Source organism: Sphaerodactylus townsendi, linkage group LG07 (assembly GCF_021028975.2).
Source record: "Sphaerodactylus townsendi isolate TG3544 linkage group LG07, MPM_Stown_v2.3, whole genome shotgun sequence".
In the NCBI taxonomy this organism is placed as follows: domain Eukaryota; kingdom Metazoa; phylum Chordata; class Lepidosauria; order Squamata; family Sphaerodactylidae; genus Sphaerodactylus; species Sphaerodactylus townsendi.
Window position 1 is genome coordinate 88,961,012 of NC_059431.1, and position 15,626 is coordinate 88,976,637.

The 15,626-nt window shown below is 46.0% G+C and overlaps 1 long non-coding RNA gene across 1 annotated transcript in view; it reads right to left on the reverse strand.

The window, feature by feature from the left end:
• Nucleotides 1-1,525: 1,525 nt before the first annotated feature.
• LOC125436850 overlaps nucleotides 1,526-15,626 on the reverse strand; it is a 48,100-nt gene continuing 33,999 nt past the window's right edge. Inside the window, exon 2 of the long non-coding RNA XR_007245126.1 lies at nucleotides 1,526-1,766. This is a non-coding gene — a long non-coding RNA (uncharacterized LOC125436850). The remainder of the gene's footprint in view (nucleotides 1,767-15,626) is intronic.

A 15,626-nucleotide genomic window follows, 5' to 3' on the forward strand; every position in this document is an offset into this window, starting at 1 on the left:
TCTCTCACAATACTAGAACCATGGGGCATTCATTGAAAATGCTGGGGGGAAGAATTAGGACTAATAAAAGGAAACACTTCTTCACGCAACGTGTGATTGGTGTTTGGAATATGCTGCCACAGGAGGTGGTGATGGCCACTAACCTGGATAGCTTTAAAAGGGGCTTGGACAGATTTATGGAGGAGAAGTCGATTTATGGCTACCAATCTTGATCCTCTTTGATCTGAGATTGCAAGTGCCTTAACAGACCAGGTGCTCGGGAGCAACAGCCGCAGAAGACCATTGCTTTCACCTCCTGCATGTGAGCTCCCAAAGGCACCTGGTGGGCCACTGCGAGTAGCAGAGAGCTGGACTAGATGGACTCTGGTCTGATCCAGCTGGCTTGTTCTTATGTTCTTATGTTCTTAAGTGTGATGTTATTCACATTCCCCCTTTCCCCTGTACACAGATAGTTCCCACAGGCCTATTTTCTCCTGCAGCACTCCCTCAGAACTCTTCTCTTTTACCTCTCCTTCAAGAAAGAGCCACTGTTTCTTGGATGAGTTTCAGGAGCTTTTGAGAGATGTTGTTCTTGAGGAGGCCATGACAATATCCTTCTCTGTGGCTGTAGGTCTATTAACAAGACAGTTTTTCTGTAGTGTGGCCTGGCAGATGAACCAATACATCCAATCTTACCATACTTTATAAAGAATCACATACCTCAAAAGTTAAATTTCTGAGTAGATAGAACACTAGTTTTCTCAGTTTAGGTTTGAGAAAAAATATTAATGTTGCTTTGATTCTGTGGAGGAAGGGATGCCATTTGCAAGAGGAAGTAGAGAGATCTGTCATATATACACACATGGCAAAGCCAGGCCATATGTACATAATAAATAGAAATTTGCAAATATTCCAACGCCACAAAAACATAGCATGCTCTTTCTGAGTAATTATCGCCACCTGTCTTTTCCTCTTACTGAAAACATCATGTCACCACTTTTTAGCACAAAAATTAATGGAGCCAATCAGGGAGAGATATAAACAAAATTGACTCACAAACACCTGCAGCTCATTACATTTTTCAAAATAGAAAAAAACCCCACCAGATATGTGTAAAAACTTTGCATTTTAAACAGTGCTAATATTCACATGCTGTTTAAGTTTGCAAGTGTTATAAAGGAAATGTCGGTTTTTTTCTTTCCACCTTTTAAGTAACAAGGTCAGGGGGGAAATGCCACATGGGTGGGTTTTAGCACTACTGTGCAAATGTGTTGTCATTTTATGTATAAAATAGACTGTATTTTGCATTTGTTGCTGCCATGAGTAAAAGCAAAAAAAAAAATGGCATATCAGTATTTTAAATAAATACTTTCCTTTTCCAGTGGGTTCGGGGCTTATGTCCTCCATCTCTATTTTATCCTCACAACAACAACTCCGTGAGGTAGAATAGATCACCTAGAAAGAGGTTACCTAGAAAGATTCCATGGCTAACGGGGATTTGAACCTGGATGACCCAGATCCTTGTCCAGTATCCTAACTAGTGTTACCTGTTAGAAGTGAAGGACTTCATGTTGTCTCTTAACTTCAAAGAGGGACTTGATGAGAAAGCCAGAGAGATAGAAGGATCAAGGCCCAGACATCCTTTCTTTACAGCTCTGATGTTACCTCTTTGATGTGTAGATTGCAACTTTCAGGGAAACTTCCTTCCGTTTTTTTACTTCCCTCCATACTTCTTATCCATCTTGCAACCATAAGATCAGGATGCAGGTTCTGTGCCTCCCTCCGTCCTAGTTGATTAAATTAGATTAGAAAACTATGGTCAGTTATGCACAGAACAAATAAAACATCCTGGGGAGTCTGAAAAAAAAGCTGCCACCACATTTTTTGTCTGGACAGCACAGACAAAAAAGGCATCAGATGAGAAAGAGACTTTCTCCCCCTGCCCACCATTTCCTCCCGCCACAATTTAAAGCTCTTACACCTGACATTTTATGGTGCTGCAGGAATAGGGTCACCCAGGTCCCCAAGCATATGCCTTTTGGTCATGTAGGAGGACGCCGGGCAGATCCCCACATGACAAAATGGTGTGCACCCCAGCTGCACATCACCAAGCCCCATGCAGGGATGTGGGGACGAGGCTTGGTGGTGGGTAGCTGTAGCACCCACCTGGGCCACCCACCGCTATTGAGCTCCATTTCCCGGCCTTCATGCAGGCTGGCTTTTGCCCTCCCCAGCAAGGACATAGGTAAGGGGGGGTTCTCTCATTCAACCCCCCCCCCCAATTACATGTCCAAAGCTCTGCCACCCGTTTGTGGGTTTTTTTGAAATTTTAAGGGTTTTTTTCTCTGCAGGGGGCACAACTTTTAGGCTAGCAGCACCAAAATTTCAAGGATTTTGGGGAGACTCTCCTGATGATACTATCCAGGTTTGGTGAGATTTGGTTCAGGGAGTCCAAAGTTAGGGACTCCCAAATGAGGTGCCCCATCCCTCATTGTTTCCAATGGGAGTTATCGAAGATCAGGGCTACACATTTGAGGTTCCATAACTTTGGAGCCCCTGAACCAAACTTCACCAAACCTGGGTGGTATCATTAGGAGAGTCTCCTAAAGATACTCTGAAAATTTTGTGCTGCTAGCTTAACAATTGCACCCCTGACAGCAGGCACCCCCCAAGTTTCCCCAGATTCTCTTTTTAAATCCACCACCTTTGGACTTTCTAATTTAAACACCATTGACAGTTATGCTGTTTGGGGGTGGATTCCAGCATCACAGCGGCCACCCATGGTGGGCCCCCCAAAAACTCAGGTTTTGCACCGGGCCCCATTTTCCCTAGCTACGCCTCTGCCCAGAAGGGAGGGCAGAAGGGGCTGCTGGCTGGGAGCCCAGCTGGTGGAGGGGTGGGGCAGGGTGGGGCAGGGGAGTCTGCCATCCCCAGCCTCTGAGAGCTGCTTTTATAAGCACTGAGGCTGGGGCAGGGCTTGGGGAGGCATGGCCATGCCCCCAGGGGAGGGTGGGGTGTGTGGCCCTGCCCCCCAACCCCCCATAAAAAATCTATACCTACATCCCTGCTCCCCAGGCTATGGAGATGGCAGGAGCCAGCCTGCAGAGAGACAGGGGGCTTGATATGAGTCCCATTTCTGAGCCCCACCCCAAGTGTGGGGGGCACAGGGGCAGGGGGCACCCAGAGGAGGTGTTGCCCCTGGGTGCCATTTTCCCTTGATTCTGTCTGCAGCTATTTGCTGATGGTTTTCCCAGGAGGTCTGCCATTCAAATACTTGCCAGGGTCAACCCTGGTTAGTTTCTGGGACCAGATGAGATCATGCTAGCCTGAACAATCGAGGTCAGTGCTTGACTCCTACCTCCACTCTAAGTAGCTTTTCTGTTGGACCACAATGGTAGCACAGGTCTCCATTTACATAGCAGAGCAGATGAGGATGGGCACCTCCTTTGTTTTTCTGATTCAAATTCTTTGTGGTTCACATAATTCAGAATCTTCAAAGGCAATAGAGTTTACCCTACCTTTAAAGCAGGAAATAGAATCCAACCAACATTTTGTATTTTGAAGTGGAAAGAAATGGATATGCAATGGGGAATATTAGAAGTACTTTGTTTTAGCTTGGATTGTGCCTGAAATTACATACACAATTTACCCACGTGTATTCTCTTATGCTCTTAATTCAAAGGATTAAAAATACACTTTTTCTTCAGAATGAAATTTAGTAGATCATAAACCTCCTTTTCTACTTTTGTTTACTAATTTATAACATCACTAGCGAGGCCTGGCCATGTGTTGCTGTGGCAATTGTCCTTCTCATCACAGTCTGCAACCCACACAGATGTCCATGCAGGTCCAATGATCCACAGCATAGCCTTTTGGGGTGGTCAAATGGAATCCCTCTTTCCCTTTTCAATTCACATTGTTATATGGTGGTGTCTTGGTTTTTTTAGTATAAGGTAACCTTTTCCATTCCACAACGGAACTGTCCAGAGTGCGAATCCCGCTGTCCATGAGGCTGGTTGACATGCACAGTCCTGGCTTGGGTAAGGCAGAACTGGGGCAAGGAGGCTATCCCAGTCAGGTAGCAGAGGCAGGGTGGTGAGGTGTTCAGATCGAGGCCAGCTCCCTGGGTTCTTAAAGGGCCATGTACAAAGGAAGCGGAGCCAGTAGTGTTGGTTCACCCCCACCCTGCAGATTTTCTTAGAAGAAAAAGGCAAACTGCAGCTCGCTTTTAGTAAAAGAGAGCTGTGGCAGATATGGGTGAGGAAGTGGGCAAGTGGTGGTTGGTTGTGGGGGAGGGCAGAGTGAGGTGTGTGAGGATGAGCTGGATGTGTATGAGAGTATGTGTGTTGTGTGGTAGCAGTGGGTGAGGCACAGAGAGTGAAAGTTACCTGCATGTGAGGGGGGGAACCCCACTTAACGTCTCACATGGCAAAGTGTGTATGTGTTTCACTTCCACTCGTATTACCTAACAGTATTCCCTATTTACTGTTTTCACTGCTCATCTCTGGCCATCTGTGTAAACATTCTAAGGGTGACAGTTAAACACAGCCAGCTTCATGGCCTGGTGCGTCAGGAAAAAGACATTTTACCTGACTCAGGTATGGACTTTCGGTGATTTGAAGGTCTGATTACCTGCCCGCAACAGGGAGGGACATCATGTGAAAATTTGGGGGCGATCCGTCCAGCCGTTTCGGCGTTAGGGCATGACTAACAAAGTCACTGTTAGCTTTTTATATATATAGATTACAAGTATCAGAATGAGAGAAGAAGAGTTAGATTTTATACTTACTTTTCTCTGTCTTTAAGTAGTCTCAAAGCAGTTTACAGTCACCTTGCCTTCCCCTTACCACAACAGACATTTTGTGAGGTAGGTGGGGCTGAGATAGTTCTGACAGAACTGTGACCAGTCCAAGGTTACCCAGCAGGTGTTATGTGGAGGAGTGGGGAAAGAAACCCAGTTCTCCAGATTAGAGTCTATTGCTACACCACATTGACTATTAGCTGTGAGGCATTTATGAGCTTTTTTGCAAAGTCGCGTCGCTCCGCCAAGACCTTCCTTCCACCTTAGAGACAATAAGTGAACTGGAGGCTCCCTTGCCGTCTTCTGGCCCTTGTCTGGCCCAGTTCTCCCTGCTCTCTGAAGCCGCTGTTGACAGGGTCCTGGCTGCTGTTAGACCTACTACCTGTCCTCTGGATCCGTGCCCCTCCTGGCTTATTAAAACATGCTGGGCGGAGCTACGACCCCACCTGTTGAATATCATCAATAGCTCCCTTGAGCAAGGAGTTTTTCCGGGTGGGTTGAAGGAGGCAGTGGTCCGCCCACTCTTGAAAAGACCATCCTTAGATCCTAGTGATCTGGCCAATTACCGCCCCGTCTCGAATCTTTCGTTTCTGGGGAAGGTAATTGAGAGAGTGGTGTTGGAGCAGCTTCAGGGCTTCCTGGAGGACACATCGGCTTTTGAACCCTTCCAGTCCGGCTTCCGTGCTGGGCATGGGACGGAGACCGTTCTTGTCGCCGTCACAGATACGCTCCGTATACAACTAGACCGAGGCAGATCGGCGCTGCTGGTGTTGTTAGATCTCACTGCAGCGTTTGATGTGGTCGATCACGACCTCTTGACCCACCGCCTGGCCGCTTCCGGGGTACGAGGCACTGTCCTTCAGTGGATTGCCTCGTTCCTCCGGGACCGGACTCAGCAAGTGTGTTGTGGGGACCAAGCCTCCCGAAAGTGCCCACTTCAGTGTGGTGTGCCTCAGGGAGCGCTGCTGTCCCCGCTATTATTTAACATCTATATGCGACCCCTTGCTCAGTTGGTACGGAGCTTTGGGCTGACCTGTCACCAATATGCTGATGACACTCAGCTCATTCTGTTGATGGAGGGGGGAGCGGTCATCGCCCCTGCGGCTCTGCAGCACTGTTTGGAGGCGGTTGCTGGGTGGTTGAAGCAGAGCAGGTTGAAACTGAATCCATCGAAGACCGAGATCCTCTGGCTGGGTCGGGAGGGAGGGGTTGGGGATTTCCAGCTGCCGGTGTGGGAGGGGGCTACATTGGCACCGGCCTCCTCCGTCCGCAACCTGGGGGTCCACCTGGATTCGTCTCTTTCAATGGAGACCCAGGTGGCCCATGTAACCCGGGTTGCATTTTTCCATCTTCGTCAAGCCCGACGGCTGGCCCCCTTCCTCTCTCAAACGGATCTGGCCACTGTGATCCATGCAACGGTCACCTCCAGGTTAGACTATTGCAACTCGCTCTACGCAGGCCTTCCCTTGCGTCTGATTCGGAAACTAAAACTGGTCCAGAATGCGGCGGCCCGTCTTCTCACAGGGGGTGCCGCCAGAGACCATATTTCACCTGTGTTGCGTCGCCTGCACTGGTTACCGGTTGAATTCCGAATCATTTTCAAGGTGCTGGTATTGACCTTTAAGGCCTTGCGCGGTCTGGGACCTCCGTACCTGTGGGACCGCCTTGCCCCATACGTCCCAAATCGGCCTCTGTGTTCGGCAGAGGCCAACTATAATAATAATAATAAGCCTTTATTTGGCATAACAATAATCATAACACAATAAAAAACCTGAGATAAAAGGTATACAAATACAAAGGTTTAAGATAAAAGGTATACAAATACAAAGGTTTAAGATAAAATATAAATTATTGATTGTGCATCACCTCCAGTAAAAATTGTGCAACCAATTCACAAGTTTCATTGTCAGAATTGTCCAGAAGAAAAGGAAGTCTACTTGATTCTTCCATTTCACTAGGTATCCTAGAAAGAATGTTGGAATATTTTGATCTGATATTAGCAGATTTAGGGCAGCAAAGCAGTTGATGTGCCAATGTTTCAATTTGTTGTTCACCACAAGAGCATACCCTTTCGCTCATTTCCAAGTTGTTAAATCTACCACGCAATAAAGCGGAGGGGAAAACATTGAAGCGAGCAAGTGTGAGGGCTCTTCTCTGCATTGGATTAGTCAAAAAATACAAATAGGGAGCCATCCTGTTTTGATATAGGGGTATTGAAAGATGTAAGGGTGAACAAGTTTTCATAGCAGCCCTAAATAAATTAATCCATTCGCTTCCAACAATTTTTGTTTTAACAAGTTGTAGGATTCTGAACTAGATAGCGGGAAAAGAGAGTCAGATATACCTAGTTATTTAATCTTTTTTTTCATCAGAGAGAACCATGGATTAGCCGGAGTATCAGACAAAAGTAGGTGAATCCGCGAGTGCTCATCATGCGAGACATTCAGGCTTTGCCAAAATTTAAAAGCTCTCAACCAATTCCTATAAACTAATGAATTTTGGCCCAGTTCTAAACAGAGGGTCGATACGGTACCACAATTTGGCAGGCCCATAATTTTACGGAAAAAAATTTGGGATTGGACAGTATTCAAGGAGGCGACGACTGCTTGCAGCCAGGTAGGTACTCCAGAAAGTAACTGCGCTTCTATCTTAGTGTTAGAGATTTTTGGTGCTGCTGGGACAAGGGGGCGGCCCTTTACCTAAAAGAAGCGTGCAATGGCAGAATAACTGATGGTAGCACCTGCAATAGCAGCTTTTGTGGGGTAACCAGGAGAGCTTATAAGAAAATGTAATTCCAACATATTTGTATTGGTTAACCTGCTCCACTGGCACTTTATTAATCTTGAGTTATGTTTTTTGTATTGTTTGGCAAAGATCAAAATCTTGGTCTTTTGATAATTGATGACTAGTCCGTTATCTGTACAGTACTGCCCACATCTATTCAGCAAGTACGAAGCTCAAGTCCAAACCTTTTGAGCCCGTAGATAGAAGGATGCAGTATCATCAGCATATAGAAGTATTGGAATATGCCTTGGGCCTCCAATTTAGGGGGGCATGGTTATTAATTTCCAATAAGGCTGATGGAAGGTCACTCAAAAGTAGAATTGAAAAGGGTTGAATTGCTAACACACAGCCTTGCCTTTCAGCACCTTTAAAGGTAGAAATAGAATCAGTTTCATGAGTATCCCTTCACGTGAGCACTTAACTCTGCAGTTTGTGTTGGTATAAAGTTGCCTGATTAGAAAAGAAGTTCAGTATTGTCTATTCCTTGTATAGCCAATTTATTCCAAAGACGTTCTTCTTAGAGACTGTATTCATAAACGTGCTGCTCTTCAAATCAATGAAGGCAGCATAAAGTTTGCTTCTTTGGACTTTTGGAGTATTTATTAACCAAATGCGTAAGAAGCATAGCATGGTCTAACGTGGATTTCCCCTAAATCGTGAAGCTCTATTTGCTTCTGGGCCAATGATATTCTGATGAATCATCCCAGGCCTGTAGTTTGGGTAGAAGTGTCTTAGCATATATTTTCCCAATGACTGATGTCAAACTAATTGGGCGGAAGTTGGCAGGATCCGATGGGTCACCTTTTTTATAAATAGGTACAATGACTGCAGATAGCCAAGGCTTAGGAATGAGGCCTGAGTCATTGATTTGGGTGAATAGATTGGCCAAAAGGGGTGCCCACCACTCTATATGCGACTTCAGTATCTCTGGGGAGCAGAGGCCAACTTACTGGTGATCCCTGGCCCCTCAATGATGCGCGAAGCTGAAGTTTCACCTCGGGCTACAGAGCCTTTACAGCTCTGGCCCCTGCCTGGTGGAACGCTCTACCTCCAGCTACGCGGGCCCTGCGGGATCTTAATGATTTCCGTAGGGCCTGCAAGACAAGACAGAGCTGTTCCGCCGGGCTTTCGGGGAGGCCGGCCACTGATGGCTCCCCCCCTCCCCCCTTTCCCCTTCCTCTTATGTCATCTATGGACCATGCACCGCCCTTCCTCCTTTCCTTTTCCTCTGAGGGGATTTTGAAGTAGATGGACAATCCCCACTCGATTATTTTGGTTTGTTAGAACACTGCTTTTAATGGGGTTGGTTTTAATGACGTAGAGCCATTATCTAATGTCTATCTAAATTCGGTTTTATTGATTTTAATGTGCTCTACCTATTTGTCTGTACACCGCCTTGAGCCCTCCGGGGGAGGGCGGTTTATAAATACAATAATAAATAAATAAATAAATAAATAAATAAATAAAAATTGACTGTCAACATTCTTCATTAGATTGTTTTATTCAGCCCTTTCTCCAAGAAGCCCAGGGTGCTGAGCAGTGTTCTCCATTTCCACATTCCATCCCCACAATGACCCAGTGAGTTAGCCTTGGGTGAGAGTGTGACAAGCTTGAGGTAATACAGTGAACTTCATGGTACAAGATTCATCTGAACTTAGTTATTCCTCGACACAATCTAGCTACCTCATCACTGCACCTCATCAATGCTTCTTCTATCACAATACTGAATCAATCTATTGTACCATAACTCTATCTATTACCTTTATCTATATTCCCCCCCCCTCCTTTCCTTTGGATATGTGGTGTCAAAACCCATAAGAGCTTTCAGCATTTATTGATACAATAAATCACTTTATCCATTCTGTGAAATCCCCCCCACTCTAACCAAGCACTGCCTTACTTGCTTCTAAGATCACGCTATGCATGTCCAGCGTGGTATGCCTGTAAGCCTCTGTTTTTAATTTCTGTGGAAAAATAGGCTTTTCCTCACAGTAAGGCCCATACTTTTCATCTCTATAGCTACCAATTCTGTACCCAGTCTAGTTAGACTTATCAGCCATAGCCAGCTACCTGTAGGAGACAATTGGGAGGTGGGGAGAGGTGCCATGGAGTTTTGGTCAAATCCTAGAGTGTTGTTCCGATGAAATAAATCTCTTATGGTTTTCAATTTAAGTGATGTTGCATGCTGACACAACATGGCTCAGACACCCTATTCCCCTCTCCAACAGTGCTGGAAGGGAATGGGGGTAATTGTTGGGAAGTCTCCCACTATAGCGCTAGATCTACCCCGTGCATCAAGTGGTAGAATGAGAGAAGTATACTGATAATCTCTGTACAGACTTAGTAGTAATGAATATGCTACTTGGAGAAATCATTGCAATTGCCCAGAAACAAAATATTATTGGGAACTAGGACAGTCCCACAAGAACTCTGAGACAAGATGGCATGGTCTTTATATGGAGGATGTACCTTTGTTGCATTACAAAGTGGTCCAGAAAGGTTCTTCATTTGCTAAGAGAAGAGACGCCCGTTGCATTTCCCAGCCTTGCCCAAAATATGCAACCTCGGAGAATGATTAAAGTGCCTATTTGCCCAGAGACAAAGATATTCAACTGTCACCACCATGGATGTCAGGAAGCCGCCACTGAAGAGGCGGAGGGGAGGGACGTGTCGTGCAATATCTTAGACGGGCACTAGCACTTTGTAAACAAGCTATTAAATATATGAATCATGTACCTCATTCATCTCAAAATGTTCAACCTCTGCTGACAGAGTTTTGTAACACTGAATAAATTAGTAGTGCATTTGGCATGTGAAGCCCTTCCCTTCTTCACTTTCTCTCAAAAACAACACCCCTCATCTGCCTGATTATTCAGTTTATTTCTGGTGGGATTTTTTTGTCTGTCAAGAGCTTTCTTTTTTCATAAATTATAGGTGAAAAGGATATTTAGACAGAATTTAAACTAACTGAATTATTTAGAATACAGATGCCAGGAACTGATGCATAATTTATTCTAAAACTGTATAATTCAGATTTAAGTACCCAGTGCTTTGTGATGGTGGTGGACTTCTTCTTCCTTTGCTCTCTTGGGATAGAGGCCCACATCAAGGCAAGGCACCCTGGCCATCACAAGGGTTTCATATTACTATTACATTTTTTAATCCCATTAGTTTTCAGAACAGCCAAATATGTTGACATGGCCTATTCTAGCCCCACAACTATCTTGTAAGGTAGGTTCAGTTGAATGATTGATGGCAATTGGCCCAGAGTCACTCAGTGATCTGAATAAAACATTAGTTTTGGGCCTCCCTAGTCTAAGCTCAGCACTATACCCATTAAACCCTACTGGCTATGAAAGTCTTCATTTGTTGGAGTTCCCTGATGTTACACTTCCCTACACTTCACCCTTCAGGGTGAAGACTGAAGTAGGATTTTAAGAACAGTCTCAGTGAGTTTGTTACTCTTATATAAAAAGTGAAAATGCTTTAGTCAATAACATGTAACTAACTGCCCTCACTCCTCATCCTCACAATTAGGACAGTTCAAAGTAGGGTTGTTGAGAAATTCAGTGTTACCCTGATCACTAACGAACATGCTTTGATGAAATGTCTGGGTTATGTGGAAATCCCAGTTAAAAATGCCTTGATGTTGAAGGTTGATGTTCAGTTCAAATTCAGGCTGAACAACTCTGCAGCTGCACAGTAACTTCTTGTACCATGGAGTATTCTCAGGCATCCTTCTCTTGCCTTTCCTTTTGACTGTCAATGTGGGTACCATATCCCAGGAATACTAGGGCAAATTCAGAGATCCTTATCTTTAATTAAAGTTTTTAAAAACTGGGTTTTTTTCAGACAAGGAGGAGGGAGAATATAGGGAAATAAACTACATCTCCCATGACAGCATGCAGAAATACATATGTCAGAATTGGTCCAGATCTAGATTGCTGTTGCTGCAGATGGTGAGACCTTTCTTCGCTCAAATAAAGACACAACAATGACAGGCTGGAAAAAGAATGGGCCGCAGCCCAGTTTATTAATATATAATAATCAATAACATGATCAAACTTCAATTATGTACAAAATGAAGCTGGGCGGCAAACGGGTCGCACATCAACATCCCAATCTCCTTTGGGAAATGTCGGGAAGGGAAGCCCCAGAGATATCACTCTGGCTTCCACCCTTCCCTCCTTTGCTGAGGAGACGGGCACCGGCTAAGCCCATGGCCGCCTACCGGCCCGCCCTCCTCTCCTTGCTTGCTGGGGTGTCGGGCACCGGCTAAGCCCACGGCCGCCTATCGGCCCGACCCAACCCCACTCCCTGGGGTGTCGGGCAGCTGCCTGGCCTGCCGGGCTCGTTAACAGCCTGCCCGCTTCCACCCCTCGCCCTTTCCACAGGGCAATAAGCCTGGGAGAACCTGCCGGAAGGCTCGCTTTCTCCGCCATGATCGGTGCGACCCCCCCGTTGTCAAACCTCGCCAGGGTTGGCGCACAGTATTAATCTCACAACAACCCAACCCCCTAAACATATAGGGAGGTTGGGTGGGCCACGCCTTTCTGAGTCTCACTGCCGGGAAGGGCGAGGTCTGGGTGAGGCGTTCTTATATACCCTGGCTCCTCCCCGCCTTTACCGGCTGGGAGCCAATCAATGCACCCCGTTTCTGCAGCATGCCGCCAAGCCATGCTTGCAACTTATTTTTGCTCCTTGGCTCACCCCAGCAGCAATGGCTGCCCCCGGTTATTCGGTTGCAGCTTTTTTAGCATAGAGCAATTTATGCTGTCATTGTAAGCACACGGAGATTTTGAAGCAGTAAGTACAAAATGAAAATTTTACCAATGTACCATTTAAGTTGGAAGGGGATGATAGTGCTGCCAGGCCTCATAGTGGGTTAAAAAATACCAGTTGGATGTGTTCAAGCAGTTTGGACTCAGGTGAAAAGTATGTCAAACTTTGGCTCCTATGATCACATGTGGTGGGCACATTTGAACTGGGGAATAATAGAGCATCCCTTGTTGGAAGCCATTGTAAATACAAGAGAAATCGTTCCATAATTCAAGTGTGGAAATTCTCAATGGAAGTGGTAAGTATTAGGCAGTAGCAATTGGCTTCAAGCATGTTTTGACAGAGGCATCCAACTGGTTTTTCCATTGTGCTTTAAATAGCTCACTTTCTACATAGAAACAACAGACCTATCTAACTTTAGATCAGCTTTATCCTAGTGTAAATGGTCACAGAAATGGTCACAGAATCATGTACAGAAGCTTGGAAAGTATAATTTGGTGAAGGGAGTATTGTTTGGAGAGATTTTATTTACTCAGTTTCTCCCTGAAATAGAGCAATCTGTTTCTGTTCCTTTTGAAAGAAACTTTGAGTCTGTTTTGAATTAACCCCATTTTGAGCAAAATAGAAATTTAAATAAAGAAGAAACAGGAAGGGAGGTTCTGCAAAATTTCAGAATTGCATTCTGCAGATGCTCACAGACAATGTCTTCCCAAACCTTTGCCTCTATATGTACCATAAAAAAGGAAGAGTTAAAGCTGCAGAAGGTTGCATAGATGTGTAATAGAAAACTACAAAGATAAATCAAAGAGAACTTCATTTAAAAGAAAACAAGAGAAGAGAAATCAATGGCTACATTTTTAAAAATAAATTTTAGAAAAATAATTTTTACTCCCCATAACACTAGGTGAAGGATCTGAGAATACTTTATTAGAGATCTCTTGCTCCATGCACTGAATAATCCTTCACAATTTCAACCAGGGACAAAGTGTTTGAATAAGCAACTTCTACATGCCTGGACAATGGGGCGTGCTATGTATCTCTAAGCTGTTCTATTGTTTGGGGTTCTATGTCTGGGGTTCACCCACCAACTCCTCCTCCTTCACCCTGCAGCCATTTTCTTTCTCCTTCTCCTTTGTACCAAGCACAATGGTAATGGTTACGTGCTCCTGGTGGGGCTTTCCCTCAGAAGCAGATCACACTCACACATACGTGATGGCGTGTTAGAGCCCACTTGTTATAGGGAAGTTATCTCTTTAGACTAGGGTTTATTTCTATCTACCTTTCACCTGGAACATTGCCTGTGATCCGAAGTTACTTAAAATACATAACGGCACTAGATTCAACTAGGCCGTAATTGCGACAGGGGGCAGGGCACATGGCGAGCTCCGGAGCAGTGAGCATGCGTGCCCTGGGCCGGCTGTGCAGCCAAGCCACACCCGGCCTGATCGCGTGATGCTCATGAGTTTTAAGGGTGGAGCACGCTCCCTATATATTAGGCAGCACACGGTTGCTCCGGCCTTCTTCGACACCTGGAGCAAACTGACCCACCCACCCTTCATATTTTAAAGGGTTGTGTGACTGCTTTACTTGTTGCAGCCCTGGCAGTTTGGGCAGAGGAGCACATCCTGGTGGGGAGGCCGAGCTTGCACACTGGACCTCCCCGCGGTTGGGGGCCTCCTTAAGAGGCTTGGGGTGGGGTAGGCTCATGGCGCATGCCGCAGAGGCCTCTGCAATTCGAGCCTGACACCCCAGCAGTTAGGGGGCCACAAAGGGCAGGCGCCCCGGTGGCACAGTATCTCTCTGTCCTCCCCAATAGGGATTGGGGTTGTTGCCGGGGTCAGCCAAGGGTGCTGACTGGCTGCTGAATGGATGTGCCCCTCTTGCTGGCCCAGCTTCTGTTTTGACAATAATAAAAAAGGCTGTGGTTATTCACCAAATGAAACCTCTGCACATCTGGGCACAAATGTAAGTTTTCTTTTTTGCATATATATATTTTTGGAGGAGCTCCTTTACTGCACTCACACACAGGCCTGGGCTGATCCATATTCAACTAATTCCAACTCAAAAGAGGAATCAGCAAACATTTTTATGAGTGCAAATCTGATCTGGACAGCCCCAGACTAGCTTGATCTTGTCAGATCTCAGAAACTAAGCAGGATCAGCCCTGGTTAGTATTTCTATGGGAGATGTTCAAGGAACACCAGGTCAAGATGCAGAGGAAGGCAATGGCAAAGCACCTCCAAACGTCTTTTGCCTCAAAAACCCTATGGAATCATCATTGATCAGTTGTAACTTGACAGCACAGTACTCTGTGTGTGTGTGTGTGCATGCACGCACACAAGCACTGGGTCACATATACAGGTAAAGGTCACAGGTGTAGATATAATGGCAACATCTGGGGACAACTGCCCCAGACAGCCCCCTTTGAGTCACTTGGGGTGCGTAAAATCACCCCACACGCCTAGCTAGCCAGGTGCAGAGCAGAGTTGGACACCAGCTGGGCAGGCCTCAGCTGGCTTGGCTGCTGCCCAAGGGGTGGGCTGAGGTGAGCCAGAGGAGGCAGGGCGGCTGGGCCACAGTGTGCACAGGCATGGTGGAGCAGCCAGGTGCTGCCCAAACAGGCCTCAGGCCATTGTCTGGCTTGGCTGCTGCCCAAGGGGCAGGCCGAGGCAAGCCAGAGAGGGTCTCCACTTTTTTTCTCCCCATCTCCAACCAAGGTAAGTGGGGCACAGGGAGTCGGGCAAGAGGGGAGTGGCGAGGAGGGAAAGAGCAGGGAAGCAAGGTGCAAGGGGCAATGCAGGGGACAGCGTGGAGGCCCATGGGGGGTGGAAAACTGGGAGTCCACCCCATTTTCCCTAGTTACACCACTGGTAAAGCACAGAGTCATTGCTGGGGTGATGTTACATCACCATATTTACTAGTCAGACTTTGTTTATGGGGTGGTTTGGCATTGCCTTCCTTTGCCATTGCAAGCTGCGTACTTATTTTACCGACCTCAGAAGAATGGAAGGCTGAGTCAACCTTGAGCTGGCTACTTGAAACTGACTCCTGTCGACATCAAACTCAGGTTATGAGCAGAGTACTGCAACTTACCCCTCTGCACCACAGGACTCATAATATAGATGTATAGCATCTTCCTGAACCTAGAAATATTGTCAGACTTCCAATATGCTCCAGAACCAGATGTGGCAACATTTATCATGAGTAAATGCTTCAGCATTTGGCAACCAAGGCCATTCTCTCCGCTTTAAAACCCAATGAATGGAAAGGCCATGAATTTAAT